The 15,272-nt window shown below is 44.4% G+C and overlaps 1 protein-coding gene across 1 annotated transcript in view; it reads left to right on the forward strand.

Annotated features, from left to right (window-relative positions):
• The window catches only part of LOC128709325 (probable serine/threonine-protein kinase tsuA), a 218,520-nt gene that overhangs the window by 35,011 nt on the left and 168,237 nt on the right, over nt 1-15,272 (forward strand). The window lies entirely within an intron of this gene.

Genomic DNA, 15,272 nt, shown 5'->3' on the forward strand with positions numbered 1-15,272 from the left:
GTTAACGGTTGAATGCGCGTTTCAATGTTTACGATTATGAGTTAAACAAAATTATCGACCAACGCTTTTTCAGCAAAGCGTCACTACCTTTCCCCATTGGTTTGAGGTCCTTATTGGCCTTCTGGAAAGACACAGATTGTCCCTGATTTTTTTTTTGTGTTATTTCTGTATGACTCCCATTCGCAAGCTGTGGGGTGACTTTTGTCGCAAACGGTAATGGTCAGTTGTTGCCCCGTACCCTCCTGGGATGGGATTTGTGGTGAGGTTATTTTTTCCTTTCGAAAAGCCCCAAAAAAAGCAGAGAAAATAACGCGTGAGCCCGCGCACACGTTTGATAAACATCGCACGAATGGTGTTTATCACTAAGTGGAAGTGGAAAAAAAGTTACAGAAAAAAAGGAAAAGAAAACACGACACGTAAAAATTGCGCTTTCCTTTGCCTGTGTTTGGCTTGTTTCTTGGTAACGTTCCCGGTGTGCTTTACTTGAAATTGAAGAAATTCCCGTAAAAGCACGATGGCACTCGCGAAACACACCCCCGTATGCAAAGAGGTCCCCATTATGCAAATGGCGATCGTGTTCGGAGGAGAAATGGTTTTTGCTCCACAAAGTTACGCAAAACGAAAGACCGCGTACACGTGGAACCGGAAGAAAGCGTGCGTATTACGAGCGGCGGGAAGGTAATTTGAGGGAGTGGATGGATGGTGGCGAACCGGCAGAAAGCTCCACCCGGGGCTCGGTCGGCAGCGAATCGATTCCCTGTTTAAAGTGCGTCAGACGCTCGGCGCTTGCAGGCATTCGCAAGCGAAATTTTGACTTTTTTCTTTATTACCGTTCATGTAATGAAGGAAGCATTTTCCAGCAAGCGCGAAAAGCTTTTAATTTTTATCTCGATTATTTTGTTCAATTTGATAAGCGAGATAGAATGTGGCTTTTAGTTTTGTTTTAAGTAATCGAAACAAGGGATCGTTCATTGCGTTACGAAAGAAAAACGCTCCTAAAAGTATGCAAAGCATAGTACAAATTGTCTTTTTTGGAACAAAGAAAGTATTTCTCCTTGGTGAAATAAAATTTGTTGTGTGTTGTGCACATTTCGAGACTGCTTTTGCATTTGTATACTTAAAATGGTAGATTTACCATAAATTGTGTTACTTTTGTTATTTTTTAATATATTTTGATTGTTTTTTCCCGTAGCTTTACACTTGACTGCATGCATTCTAGCAGCACTGATTATATGCAGGTTCCACATGCAGCATAAAAAAACTCATTACTTCGCGAGAAAGGATTATGGCGAAAGTTTTGTGTTTTGCTTTCCACTTTAACAATGCGGTTGAACGGTCGAAGCACACATCACCATGGTTTGGCTCACATTAGCAACAAGCGTCGAATGCGATGTTGTTTGACCAGTGAAAAGTGCACACTGTAAGCTTCCTGAAAATGAAGCGAGAAAATTGATATTTTCCAACTTTATCCAATGTAGATTTGAAGCCTTCTCTCCGCACGTTTTGGGAGGGAGCGTTCCATTTTTTTTGTTGCTGTATTCTCTCACTCGCTTCATATTAAATTCGTCTTGCAGGAAAACAACGGCATGCGAAAGATGGAGTTTGTTTGCTGCCCGTACGTGAAGTGTTGTGCGGTCTGATATATTGCACACGGGGGAGGGCACCCAGCCACAGACCAGTGGGAAGAAAAATGTTTTCTGCATCAACGGTGGTAGGATGTTATGAACGGTTTTCTGCAGCAAAAAGAGAAATATGGCAACGCTAGTCGACCGGGAAGGGAGTGAGGATATCTCAGACGATTACCATAATATGTCGATATTGGATGAGGATTTTTTTTCTTCTCCCCCACACGCTCCACAACAGTTTTCCGGCACAAGTTTTCCCCTACTAGCGAGTGTATGAATGGCATCCGATACAGATGTTTTCGCAGAGCGTTTTATTGCGGCTCAAGGCAGTTTTTCGTTCGGGGGAAAAACTTTTCCTCTGCAGCATTTTTAGCTTTCTGCTCCCCATTTCCATAATCGGCGCTCACCTGCCTCGCCTTCGTTTACCGTTCTATCTGCCAAAACCGAACGAAACACATTTCAATCGGATCATAATATTTATGATCGTACCAGCAAACACACACATACGCGCGCTTTGCATGCAATGACGACAATTTTCGTGGCTCAACGCCGGATACGGGGTGAAAGCTTCTACGGTATCCTTTTAAGAAGCGTTTGCTTTCTTTCGTTCCCCTTTTTTTTGCTCTCCCTCTATTAAGGAGCTTTGACATGATGGAAGGCATGACTCTAAATCGAATCGGATAATGTTGCGGTTTGGATTCAACCCATTACCTCCTCGTAATGGATACAATCTCGCACGAGAACGGCAGGCACACGAGCGTATTGCGAAACCTTTAAGATGGTAAAAGCAACGATTAAATGCATCATCATCAGCAGGTAGAGTCAGTGGAAAGTTTTCGTGCTAGCATTGAAATAAGAGATATCATGTCCAATATTCGAGATGATAGGCTTTCCCCTACGAAAAACCCACAGTTTTGATTAGGCCAATTTTCCGGCCATTACATCCAAAGGCCATTACAAAACCCTCCCCGATATCCATATGTCCTGCAGGCTATCGCTATCGAATCCGGTTATGATGCTCGCTCTACGCCACACTCGAACATATCCCCATTCGCACACGGGAGAAGATTGCCTAGAACCGCAAAATATTTTAATTGCCATTTGATGATGACGCTAGACAGACGTTGGACCACGTGGAGGGAGACGGCATGATGACACGATTATTTGCTGACGATGAAGGTGTAATTTAATTTTAAACCTCAACCAACCATCAGCAAACTCTAATCCACTCATCCAACCACTCCAATCCACCACCCCTCACCCCGCCTACCACCCAAAACCCCAACGTATCGATGTGCGTGTGATTGTGTGGCTGGCTCAATGTGTAACTTTTCGCTGCACGGCAGAAGGAGTTTGCCAGCCCGGTGTGTATAATTTGCTCCTTTGCCCAACAGCTCTACCTGGTGCGCTGGTATGGCTTATCACGGGCTAAAAACATTTACAAAGACCAAAGGGGTTTTGCGCAACGCGTAGGGGAATGAGTGGGTGGGAATGAATGCGCCCACTCCTCACACATCCGCAAACGCGTTATGCCGCAAACCGTCTCTGCATTGTTGCCGACAAAGTGCCTTGGAAAATCGAAAACTTTTCCCATTTTCCTACCGGTTGTGTGTGTGTGTGAGGTGAGTGGTGGTAGATATATGCAGAGAGGAAATAAACATTGCACATTATGATGTGAGCGTTTTTTGGGGGGCGTAGAATTGTTGCGAAAGATCCTGCTGCTGTCTGCATCCGGATCAGATGCAGTGCTTGCAAAATGGGTTTTCCACGTTATGGTACAAGTGTGTTTGTGAGGTTAGAATATCATTTTCTTTCCGAAAATGTTCATTTATCCCATTGTTTTTTTGGTTCAGCAAGAGACCGAATGAATCTTTCAGCTGTCTGTCAAGATATCTCTTCGACAATCTGGCATTAAAGCTACAATCTTGGATGTCAAGTATTTAATGAACAATGCAATTTAACTTAAACAAAGGATTATGAATTTAATAAAAGTATTCTTTTAACAACACTCAACACAATAAATTAATAACTAATTTAAAAAAAAATATTTCTTAAAGTAAAAATGTTTGAGAGTTTTTATTTTTGGCGAGGGTTAAACATATTTTTTTTTGGCGTTTCCATTGAATGGCAGCCTGCCCGACGTGACGTTGCTTCTGACCTAAATACCAACCGACAACCCTTGACCGAAAATCTTAGCAACAGCTGTACCGGACATTCAACCCCTATAGCGAACCGTAATGATATGTTGATGTGAAGGGTTCATTCCGAGAAATAATTTCTAACGGTCACCAAATAATCATTCCGCTGCAATCGCACGAGGTGTGACAACCGTTAATTACATCCTTCTTCTCCAGTAGGTCCACTCTGTGACCCAAACACCCATGGAGGTGGCAATTTCGATCCTTCTTTCCTTCGTTTTCTAGCGCTTTTTTGTTGATGTTGTTGTTGGCTGGAGATGAAAACCAACAACACGAAGGTTAGTTACAGACCGATACCGAACGGAAACAAAACGGTGGTCCTTAGGCGCATCTGTTACACGTCCTACTTACTGGCCACGGTGCGATATACTTTGCTCCATCTGTCGCAACCCGTGAGCTGACTTTCATCTTTGCAGCACGAGTTCCAGTTGCGTGGCGTGGAATAGTTTGGTTTTGGTCCCTCCCCGGTTTGCTTTGTTCGCGCCGAAGAAGCTCGGTCCCCGGGGGCATCGGGAAGAAGTTTCCCGCGAACACGACGGGAAACTCGCGCCTTATGCTGCCGCTTGCCTGATGATGGTGAATGGTGACAGCGGACAAAGTTTTTCTGCGGAGCCTTATTTTTGGTCGCTTGTCTCAAACCGAAACACCGGCACACCCAGGCACAGGATTCATCAACACTTTGTCGACACCGAGACGTCGTCAGCGGAACGTGCCTTTTGCGAAGGACAAAGTGTGCGAGCATCGTTTTTAACGGGTGGTGAAGGAAAAGTTTTGTACCCCCTCCGCGCGTTTTTTTTTTTGTTGTCGTATTTTGTCCGACGAGCGAGAAGAAACCCACCGGAAGGGGTAAAAAAGTTCTTTACTGTCCTTTTTGGTGTCATTTTTGTGCTCATTTTCCAATCCTTCAACCGCCCCGACCGCTTTTGCGCCCCGGGGGCGCAGAAGTGGAGATTTTATTCTACGGGAAAGTTTTCCTCCGCGGCTGTGAAACAATGCGTCGATGGGGCGTACAAAGAAGGAGGAATAGCAGCGGGAAACGTTGGTCGCACAAAAACCGGTGCATGAAACACCCGGTGGGTGTTTTATACTGATTTTCTTTCCCTTGGAGTCCTTCGGTTTTCCAAACCGCTAACCTTCCGTGGGAAACTGGTTCACAAGAAAAGGGATGCGCTTGGCTCGCAACTCCGCTGACGGTAGTGGAGTTGAAACGTTTAATAAACTTACCATACTAGGGGTGCGTTTTTAGTATGTCCAGTTTTTCCTCATTCCGTCACGGCAAAGGCAAGTTTATTGAGAGGGGTTTTTGTTGTTTTGTTTTCTGGCTGCTGTTAGTTTTATTTCGCTCGGTACTGGAAAGTTGTTCTCGCTCACCTTCATCGAAACACTTTCTGCGAAAGTTTTGATCATTACCAGAGCGCTCCGTTTCCGTCTTTTGCCTTGTTCCATTTCGGAAACGGGTTGATTTAAACATGAAAGTAAGTATGTTTTTGCATGCTATGAAGGAGAATTTCATGGTCCAAGATTGATGCGTTGAAGAGCTTTGAAAGAATACATTTTTTCTTTCACTTTTTACGTTCTACCACTCTACCGCTCTTAGCGTGCAATGCCACTCTAGGCCTATCAGTCATCCATTTTTGGGTTGTATAAATAAAAATCTGTGCCTCTTTTCAGTCGCAACGGGTTCAGCTAATGTTGTTTGCTTTCCCAAGGGTTCTAATAGGAAATGATAATAACGATGATGCAACTTTGTCCAAAAACTCTCAACTTTATCGAATACATTTCCTTCAGCTATGGTGGCATCTCGCAGATGTTGTACGGAATCGATTTCCAATGTTTTTTTCCGAATTCTGGTGAGATTCTGCTGAATCTCTGTAGCCTTGAATCATTTCATGTGACATCTGTCGGCTTGGTGTCTAAAACCGCAAAATCGCCGTCGTACTTTCCGGCAAACCGCGCGCCGTGTCCCTGATCTGCTGTACCGAATTACCGATGCTGATGCGACCGTGTGCTGTCTTATATGCATGCAAATGAATAACGAAATTTGCATGTAAAACGCTTTGAAAGTCGCTTGTGCGTATGTGTGTGCGTGTGGATGCGTGTTTTAAAATTTGGCCCCAACGATTGTGCGCCGCCACCGGCGAATCGTTCAACCGTTTAAGATGATGCGAGCGTCTTATCACGTCCCATCGAGCGCGTGAGTTCGCGTGTACGGGAGGTCAGGAAATGAGCCCGGCCCCAGGAATTTTGTTGTGTAGCCGTTTACATAAATAAACAAATCGGAAATGTCCTCGGGAACCTTCACGAAGGGTGCGGTTTTTCTTTCCCTCTTGGTCTTCGGGGTGGAAAACGGAAGCAAGCGAAACGTGAACTAGGACACCGATAAATATCCTTCTCAGGGTGACAGATATTGAGACCTTTGTCAAAGAGGCATTGTTTTTAGCCCAAAAAAACATCCTCCCCATTTTGCCCGGGAACGGACACACCATCCAAGATGACTTCACCAGGATGTCGTGTCGGAAAATCAAAACCAGATCCTGCAGCGTGGAAAAAGGAAAACAAAGACGACCATGTCGTGAAGCATGTCCAACATAGGGGGAACAGCAACCATTTATTGCCATTTGGAAAGGATTTGTTTTCATGTGGTAGGAAAACCTCATCGAAAAGCGATTGGGATGGCTCGCAGCCACAATCAAGCATCGCTTTCATCTTACGTACGCGCGCGCACCCAACAAACCCGGGGCCAAACGTCCCCGCCCGAAACGTATCACCGCCTTGCTGGTTGGCGCATAGGTTCGTGTTCTACATGCCATTACGACACGGAGCGCAGCCCAGTTGGTTGTTTCACTCCCCACGTGACGGGTAAAAAGGGAAGCGCGCATCACTAATCGCTCGCAGGCAACCGAAAGGAAATCAGCGGAAATGGTTCATTTTCGAGATTTAAAGAGAACCGCTTTCCATCGTAAAGGGTGCTTTACGAATACTTTCCCCGTTTCTTGCACAGTGGTAGACTCTTGTTTTATTTAGTCTCAAAGCAGCGGAAGCGCTCTTGAAGGAGGTTTGGATACGATGATTGAATTTCTGTGTCAGCGAGTTTATTTATTTATTTAACCAACAGTTGAGTCACTGGCGGTATGGAAAAAAGACGGTATTTGAGTAACTTTCGAGGGGATTGTTCAGTACGTTCTTTAATGCAGTGACACATCCTTTCGTGTGTGGAGTGTGATTGATTTTACAAACTATTATTACTTTTCAAGTATAATTACTAGGGATTATTATACTTTTTTTTAGCTATATTGGTTTAAAGTAATAAAAGATTGTGTAAGTAAGATCTAAAACCAAAGGAAAAAGAAACAAAAGTTCTCGAAACGGAACAGGAAAAAGAACCTTGAGGCAAGTTGCCTTCCGCCAGCAAAAATCACCCTGTGCGGGAAAACGGAATGTCTAGAAAAACAAATTAGTATCATGAAGTGATTTACTTCGCCTTTTTTTTGCACCACACCCTGGTACCGACGAAACAAAGATGTATATCCTTGTGTAATTCCTTTTTTTTCGGAAGATATTTTTCATCCTTCTTACTTGCATCCCGCGTGGAACTAACCGTAGAAAGGGATTTTATTTCACTCGGAGCCATGTTTTTTTTGCTGGTACCGCTTTCGCTTCGATTTTGATGAGTTACTCGCTTGCCTGTGCGTTTCCGCCTTGTTTTTTTTGTGCTATTTTTCTTTCCCTGGCTGGTGAAAAACGCATCAAACGAGACGGAAGGAAGGTAGCAATTTGATTAAGCAAATAAAAAGGTTGGAATACCGCGGGACAGCCAGAGCTCGCTGAATAGGACCATTCGGTGTGTCCTTCGCGTCGTTTGTGCCGTGAAATGAGATGTAAATCAATACCCCGGCGTGCTGTCACTACTACTTCTACTTCTGACTGGCTGGATGCCGCTGCTATTTATCTCTCTACGGATTCACCCCCACTTCCGGGCGCTTACAGCGGAGGTGGAAGTTTCGTGTTTGGGTATGTGTGTGTATGTGTGTGTGCGGGATGCAAAGATAACTGTAATTTGTGAGAGCGGTTTTATAATCAACCTTTATTGACATTCCGTGGCACTTATTAGCATATTTGATACTGAAACCCGCCAGTATCAAGCAGATGCGATGTGGGTAGTACCAAATTTACTCCGATTCTGTTCCGAATCGGATCGGGTTGTGCGTGTGCCGAGTGTATTTTGCATGTATTAATCTCGGTTGATTTTTATCCGATTTGTGTGCAACAGATAAACGCACGGAATGCAGTGTTTCGATTGATGTATTTTAGAAATTATTTTTTTGCCTAGATTTAGGCGCAACGCCGTTACAGTTTAAACTATAATGGTAATAGGGGTATTAACATTAACAGATTAGTCGTGTAATGGCATTTTTCACATAATTTCCACAATTTATTTTAAAATCCTCATCAATCAGTTGACAGCAGCATCGTCACTTTGCCAAAAATGATCAATAGGACCATTAAAATTATGGATTGCATACATTTAGGGGTTGTGCCATATATACACTATACATTAGAGTTTATTTAATTTCGCGTAGAGTTTATACAGTTTATATTTATTTTTATTTATCAAAAGATACTATCGATAGATGAAAAACTGTTTAGTTTGACACACAAAACGAAACAAATCGATGATGTAAATCTTGCAGCTAAAATCAATTATTCTATTTAATTGTGCATTCCCTTCTCGGAGTTGTGCACAGAAATTGCCTTCCAGCTGAAGTGTCCACACGATTGGGTAAAGTTGATCACAACCGTTCGTCGCCGTGTGCCAATGCTAAAGGATAAAGTTTTAACCAAATCTCACAAAGGCTTGGTTTACTTTCGCCAAATCCCCATTCATGCAGTCATCGTCGATGAGGGGAGGCTGCAACCGTACGAAACCAAACGGTCGCTAGGCGAGACCGGGCGTCGTGTGTCGATTAGACCACCCAGACACCGAGGGACATCCAAGGACGGCCAGCAAACACACACCATCCCGTACCATCCCGGTTGATTGCGGGTGTAACGCACGCAGTAAATAACCAGGATAATCACATCATACGTATTGGATGTTTATGATGATGATAATTTTATTACCCGAGATTAACCCCGGCCCACTGCTTGCCGTCTTCCAAATGTCCGCTATTGTCGGTGGGTAGCTGTCGTCGTCCTTTCAGCCAGCTGCAGTTTCACTATTCGCACCTTGTTTTTTTTCTTCCTCTCGCTATGCGCCACCGACCGAAAATTAGATTGTCGCCCGTACGCGGCAGTGGAAGCTTTGGGGCTTTTTGCGTTCTGCTGCCCGTGCCTTGTTTTGTGAGCGAAACTAGACGCTGGGATGCTGATAGTGTTCCCGGGTTTTTTGGGTATCGGGAGGCTGTATTTTAGGGAAATGGTATCGATGGATAAAAGCGAAAACTCTCGCTGTTGGGACAAAAACAATGGCAGTGTGGGTTCGGTTTGTAGAACGTGGAATGGAAAAAAGTCGCAAGCTGGGGATGAAAAATGAAACACACTATTTCATGAGTGCACTCGATTGGATCGTTTGCTTCACTGCTTATTATCTCGGCTGCTCGTTTTAGTAGCCGTTGTTCGATGTACTGCATGAAACGGGACGTTGGAAGGAGTGTCTGGCAGAAGGTGATGATCACTTTGCAGCGTACGTTGAATAATCGAATTTTCGCTACACTCGTTTAGCGATTTTCATCGAAATCACCCCCATTGAAAACCATTGTAGCCATATTGCCTCTACAGCCACCGTAAGTTGACCACCGGGCGTACATCGACGGGTGCTCTTGTGCAGTAGGAGAGTGGTAAACTGTCATTGTTTGGCGGATGTACTCCTCTACACTGTGGATCATAAAAATTCTAGACTCGCTCAGCTCGCTACCGGGACGCCCGGGTGTGTCCCCGATCGATACAAACAAATCGCAAAGCCTCCCGGACCCCATCCCAACAGCAAAAACCACAACCGTCACGGGTACGGTGTGGCATCAGTGGACCCCATATTACAGATGGGTATCCCTCGTTATCGTGGGGTTTGGTTTTTCGCGGGGCGCTTTGGGGCTGATGCTAAAACTAATGAGATCACTTTTCACCGGACGTCCACCATCGTTTTGTTCGAGTTGGCACTATCAAACCGTGCCGCACCAGTAATCGGGGTACATAATTAAAGAGGATTCACTGTGATTAGTAGCGGACAGGTTTGGGATGCAAAAACCACACGCAGTAGGTTTGGTCAATCGGTGAGGTGGTAAAAGTCAATTATTAGTTTAATAGTTGGCTGACATGGTGCTTCATGTACTTCAACAGTTAGTGAAAATAGTCAGGAACTTCATGTGAAAGGTAGAAAAATGTTTAATTTTGAAATATTTTGCCTTTTGTAACATAAACGACTAAAACATTCATTAAAAGCGGACTTTTACACACACATTGCATACATTTAGGCGTAATGTGTTGTCGTGTTTTCGCTTATGTGCTTTATATCCAGCTCTGTTGTTTTTTTTTTGTAAGGTATTTTCTTTACCAAAATGATAAAAATAGCATGATTTACTTGTATACAGATTTATTATCAGCATGTACATAAATGAGCCCTTCCTGGAGCAGAATCCTTTGTTTATGGGCGTTTGCCGGCCTGCCTCGTCCGGTTGCATAACACACCTTCGAATGTCCTACCGGGTGTATAATCGTGCATTAATGCGGCGTGGGACTAGAGACACCTTGCCATCAAACCGAGGCCTGTGTTGAGGTCGCTAGCACTGTTGAGGGAATTCTATAGTCCCAGTCGTCCGCAGTCAACCAATGCAGGGCAGAGTGTGAGCCACCAAACGGCTAAACGGTGGCAGACGGAGGTAGCTCATAAATTTTCTGCTCCATCTTCCGCTGCCCTGTCCTCCGGCTACCCTGTTTACATGGCCCCATTTTCCCCGCAACCGAGCGTCGAGTCAAAGGTCGTGCTCAATTTATGACCACTGCAAGGAAATAATAAAGTCATGACAAGCAACGGGCAACAATATATCGCGGTGTTACAGCACTCGATCTCTTTCTCTTGGTTTGCGTCGCGTTGGAATGGTGTTTTTCGCCTCCTTTCTTCGTTGCTTTTTTTTTTGTCTCTTCGCTCCACCCTTTTCGCACCATTTCGTTAACGGTGCCTGTCGGTTTTGTAAGCACCGGGAGCAAAATTTGATGATTAAATATTTACCCGAAAAGCATATTCGCGTCACGTGCGACACACACGAGGTGAATAGGCAATAAATATGTCCGTGGTGCGTACTTTTTTCCCGGAGCACGTAACCGACGGCAAACCCCGGGCGTGTTGAAAGGAACCATCCGGATGTGGGGAACAGCCCGTTGGCAACGCACCCGTGAGATATGGTGGTAATCATTTCTCGTAAAAAAGGCCTTCGCGCACCATCGAATCCTTCATAAGTAATTAGAAAGGATATTGTGGCAAGGGGTGGAGGATGAAGATGTGGGTCATGGAAGGGAGACAGAATGAATGGGAGAAAGTGCAAAACGGAGTTCACCAATTATGATCGTTATTAATACAACAATCATCTTGTGTCGTTCGTTTCTGATTGCAAGTAACAGGTCCTTTTTGCCACCCCCGGAAAGATGCTCGCGTTAAAATGGCGGTGGGTATAACAATTCGCCCAATCATTGCTCGTGACCTCCACCGACATTTCCCGCAAGATGGCGCTAAAGTGGGGGAAGACAAATGCACGCACTTTATCTTTCCCTGCTCCATTTAGACGAGCGTCTCCATGCCGATGTATAGCTCACTGCTCTATTGTGCCCTTAAGTGGGCTCGGTTCGTTTGTAAGACGCAAACCGACGCCGGAAGTGTTTGCAGCATTCCCACAACCGTTGCACGATAAAAGAACCGAACGAGCAACTCAGGTCTAAGGACCACTGCGCGAGAAGGAAAAAGAAAAACGTTCGCCACTGTTCGGACGTGAGATAAAATTAATATCGCCACTTGATATCCGCATCCTTTCCGTCCGGAAGACGCCCGGCAAATGGGGAAGATGGCGTGGCATCGTGGCGTGTAACCGCATAAGAAATCCAGGAAATACTATCCAATCCTCCCGGCTAGAGCTCCATCACAACGATAGTCAACAAGTTGACTCCCGGTGCTGCAAATGGGCATTGTGTCCCGTGTTCCCAACTTCTGCTACCGACAGCCCGAAGAGCTCTCAATGAAAGATGGCAGGGATGGTCATTTTTTCCAGCGAGCGATTATGTGTACACCACAAACCCGAAGCTGAGAAGGTTCCAGCAATATAGGATCATTAAAATGCACCTTCGACGTAGTCGACGGAGGAGCCGCTCGTTAAGATTGGGTCGGATGATGATAAAGGAACAACCCGAATGCCCGTGGGCTGCAAAGTTAAAACCGGAATAGTGTGTCGATAAAGAGAAGTTTTGTGTGGACATTATCATGTCTGGATGTGTCCTGGAACAGCCCGAAGCTGTTTGGCAGTGTGTGCGTCAATGCATGGGTGGGAGCGAATGCCGAGGGCAATGTCCGGATGCTGTCATTCCTGGCAGTAAGCATTCACCCACGGTCTAAAGAGTCACCACCGTCATGTGTTCGATCCGGATTGAACCATAATGGCCAGTGTGCTCACCGGAAGGTACAAAAATAGCAACCTCCACAACAAAACATAACAGGAAATTAAACGTGCGGATAATGTAATAATAGTTTTTAATTAAAAAAGAAAAGCTTTTTTTACCCATTCGGTGGGAGTTTGTGCAGGCGGTAATGGCTACTCTATTCATTTGTGCTCTTTGTTTTCATTTCATGTTTTTGCTTTATATGATTGTTTTGAGTGTACATTTCTGTGCGTGTGTGTGTGGTGCTGCCTCACTCGGGCGTTGATGAATAGAATAAAAGGAAAGTAGGGAACAAAACTAGGATATAATTTCATTCGAACGGAAAATCCCATTCTGCTGGTGGATCTGCTGGATCCCACCGAGTGAAAGAACACAAACACACGGGCTCGTTTTGGTGGAAAATTAAATTAAGCTTTACGGGAGCTGGTCGTTTTTGTTGTTTAGTGTTTTCACCATACAAAACGGACCGTGCTGTGTACTTTGCGCCGATGAAACAGTTGAAGCAGTAATGTTCGGTTAAATCGTTGATGGTAGTTTCTTTCCATTTTTACTATGTTTTATGTAACTTTGCGCTATGCGAATTCGGGATCTCGAGGATGAAAAAGCTGGGCCGATCAGATTATAATGCGTGGCTCACGTTTTTGTAAACCAAAACATGGCACAACATCAAAGACTGATTCTAATCCGGTAATGGGGGATGAACATGGAGTTGGCAAAACGCAAAGGATATTGTTAATTGCAACATTGATGAGTTGGCAGAATGGGATGTGATAGAACGTAAAAACCCAGTGAAGTGGGAAAAGGGAAACCGAATTGTGTGAAATATGCACAACTCACCACTAATGGTACCGTTTATTGCTGTAATAAAAATAGCTCCACGAAAAACCATCTCTATTCAGCGATTTTTCGAACAGATCAAAGGTAATTCTCAAACCAAGAATCAGGAACCATTCAGGATGTCCGGCAAAGTTTCTGGATCACCAAAAAATCCTACCCTTGCACTGTAAAGCATCAAACTTCTTGCTGATCATATTAGTAGCGCTCTCGGATCTGCGAAATCTCTCGCCGGGGAGTATTGAGGTTAAATTCAATTAAAGGATTTCGTCCCAGCCCTTTGGGGGGTTTAATTGAAAATGCGAATCGGACAAAAAACCAAATGCTGCCTGCGCTCATTGCTTCCAATTTTCCATTTCCGCTGCGCCCAGCGAACTTTGTGACCTTGCGATCAAAGATTTGGCCGTGTTGGCGACGAATGTTCGAACGCACATTACGCACTTTTAGTGTATCCAATTACGATTCTCGCCTGGGGAACGTTTAATGAGTTTTTATTTCGTGCCAACTGCCAACTGGGCAATGGCGTACTGCTTGCAGCACGGGCAGAAGGATTGCCGGACGCATGCCGTTTGGTATTTGTGAAATTGCGAATTTTCATAGTGCTTTTCATTCGATCTCATTGTTGATTCCGGTATGTTTTTGTTGTTGTTGTTGTTGCTGGTTGAATCCGATTTTTTTCGCTCGCATCACTCACTAGAGGGAAATCATTGAAATGGACATTTGGTGAATGGTTTTGTATTGTGGTCAGCTGGCATTTTTCTCCCACTTCGCTCCCACAATTCGTCCAATAAGCGTATTATTGGCGTGCTTTATCCCCCTTTTCTCTCCGCCCGTACGCGTGTGTGGGTATGTGAATGTTTTTGGAATAATTTTCAATACACCAGAATGTCCTTCGGGAACCTGATCGGGGACCCATTGCGAGGCAGCTGTCCGATTACGTTTCCCGTAGTTGTGTTGTGTTTTTCTTCTTTCTTCCCCATCGCTTCCATGCGGTCGATTCATATAACCCACCTCCGACTAGGGGGGTTTTCCCATGATCAGGAAAAATCACAATAATTCCCATCATTTGCGTTCGTGCGGTGACGGAAAAGTCATGACTTTGGTTGGTTTGGTGTACCGGTCACCTCACCCCGGTGTTCCACTGGTTCTCCGCGCGCGCACGCTGCAGAAACCGCAACAATTTTCATTTGTTTGACACGATTCATAGGCCACCGCCCAGGCAGGTCGACTGATTGATATGATGAAAATCCGACACAGTGTGACGGGACTGTGGCGGGTCGGTTCGATATCCCGAGCTGCAGTGACCGAGGTTGAGGTACCCTGTTGAGTGGTTTGATGCTGTGCAAATAGTAGTAGTGATTGTAATGAACTGCTTGAATGCCGTTCACATGCTTTCGCGAATTGAATTATTTAGGTTTTTATGTTGCGAATGCTGGCACACAAGTAGAGCACAAGCGAGATCGTGCGGGTGAATCGTGTGCATGTTTCGATTTCGATTGTGTATTTTTAATTTACGACCTATCATAACCAGGGCAACAGATGCACGGCTACACGGGCACTTATTCCGCTGAAGAACCGTCGCGTGCACTTAAACATTTTTGCTTTTTAATTTCTGTCTTAATTAAATTATTTCACATGGAGTGCTGCGAATATGAGGATTCCTAAAAATGCTTTGTATTTGTGATTAATTTTAAATTTAGTTAGAAACACTAACTACAGGCTGTTTTATTGATCCAACATTAACGATGTAAACTCAATACGCCTAAATGTATGCAATCGGTAATACAAATTCTCGTTTTAAGACACAATTCAGTTGATTTATGAAGTAAACTTTAATTATGAAGGGAGTAAAAAGCAATGGCAAGGAAAATGAATACGAAGGCTTCCAATTAATCCTTTAATTGATGTTCCAATAAAGTGATAAACTTTATAAATCCCTTTGGCGCTCGTGTACGATTCAATTGACACGATGGTA

The sequence above is a fragment of the Anopheles marshallii genome, chromosome 2 (genome assembly GCF_943734725.1).
Source record: "Anopheles marshallii chromosome 2, idAnoMarsDA_429_01, whole genome shotgun sequence".
NCBI classification, from domain to species: domain Eukaryota; kingdom Metazoa; phylum Arthropoda; class Insecta; order Diptera; family Culicidae; genus Anopheles; species Anopheles marshallii.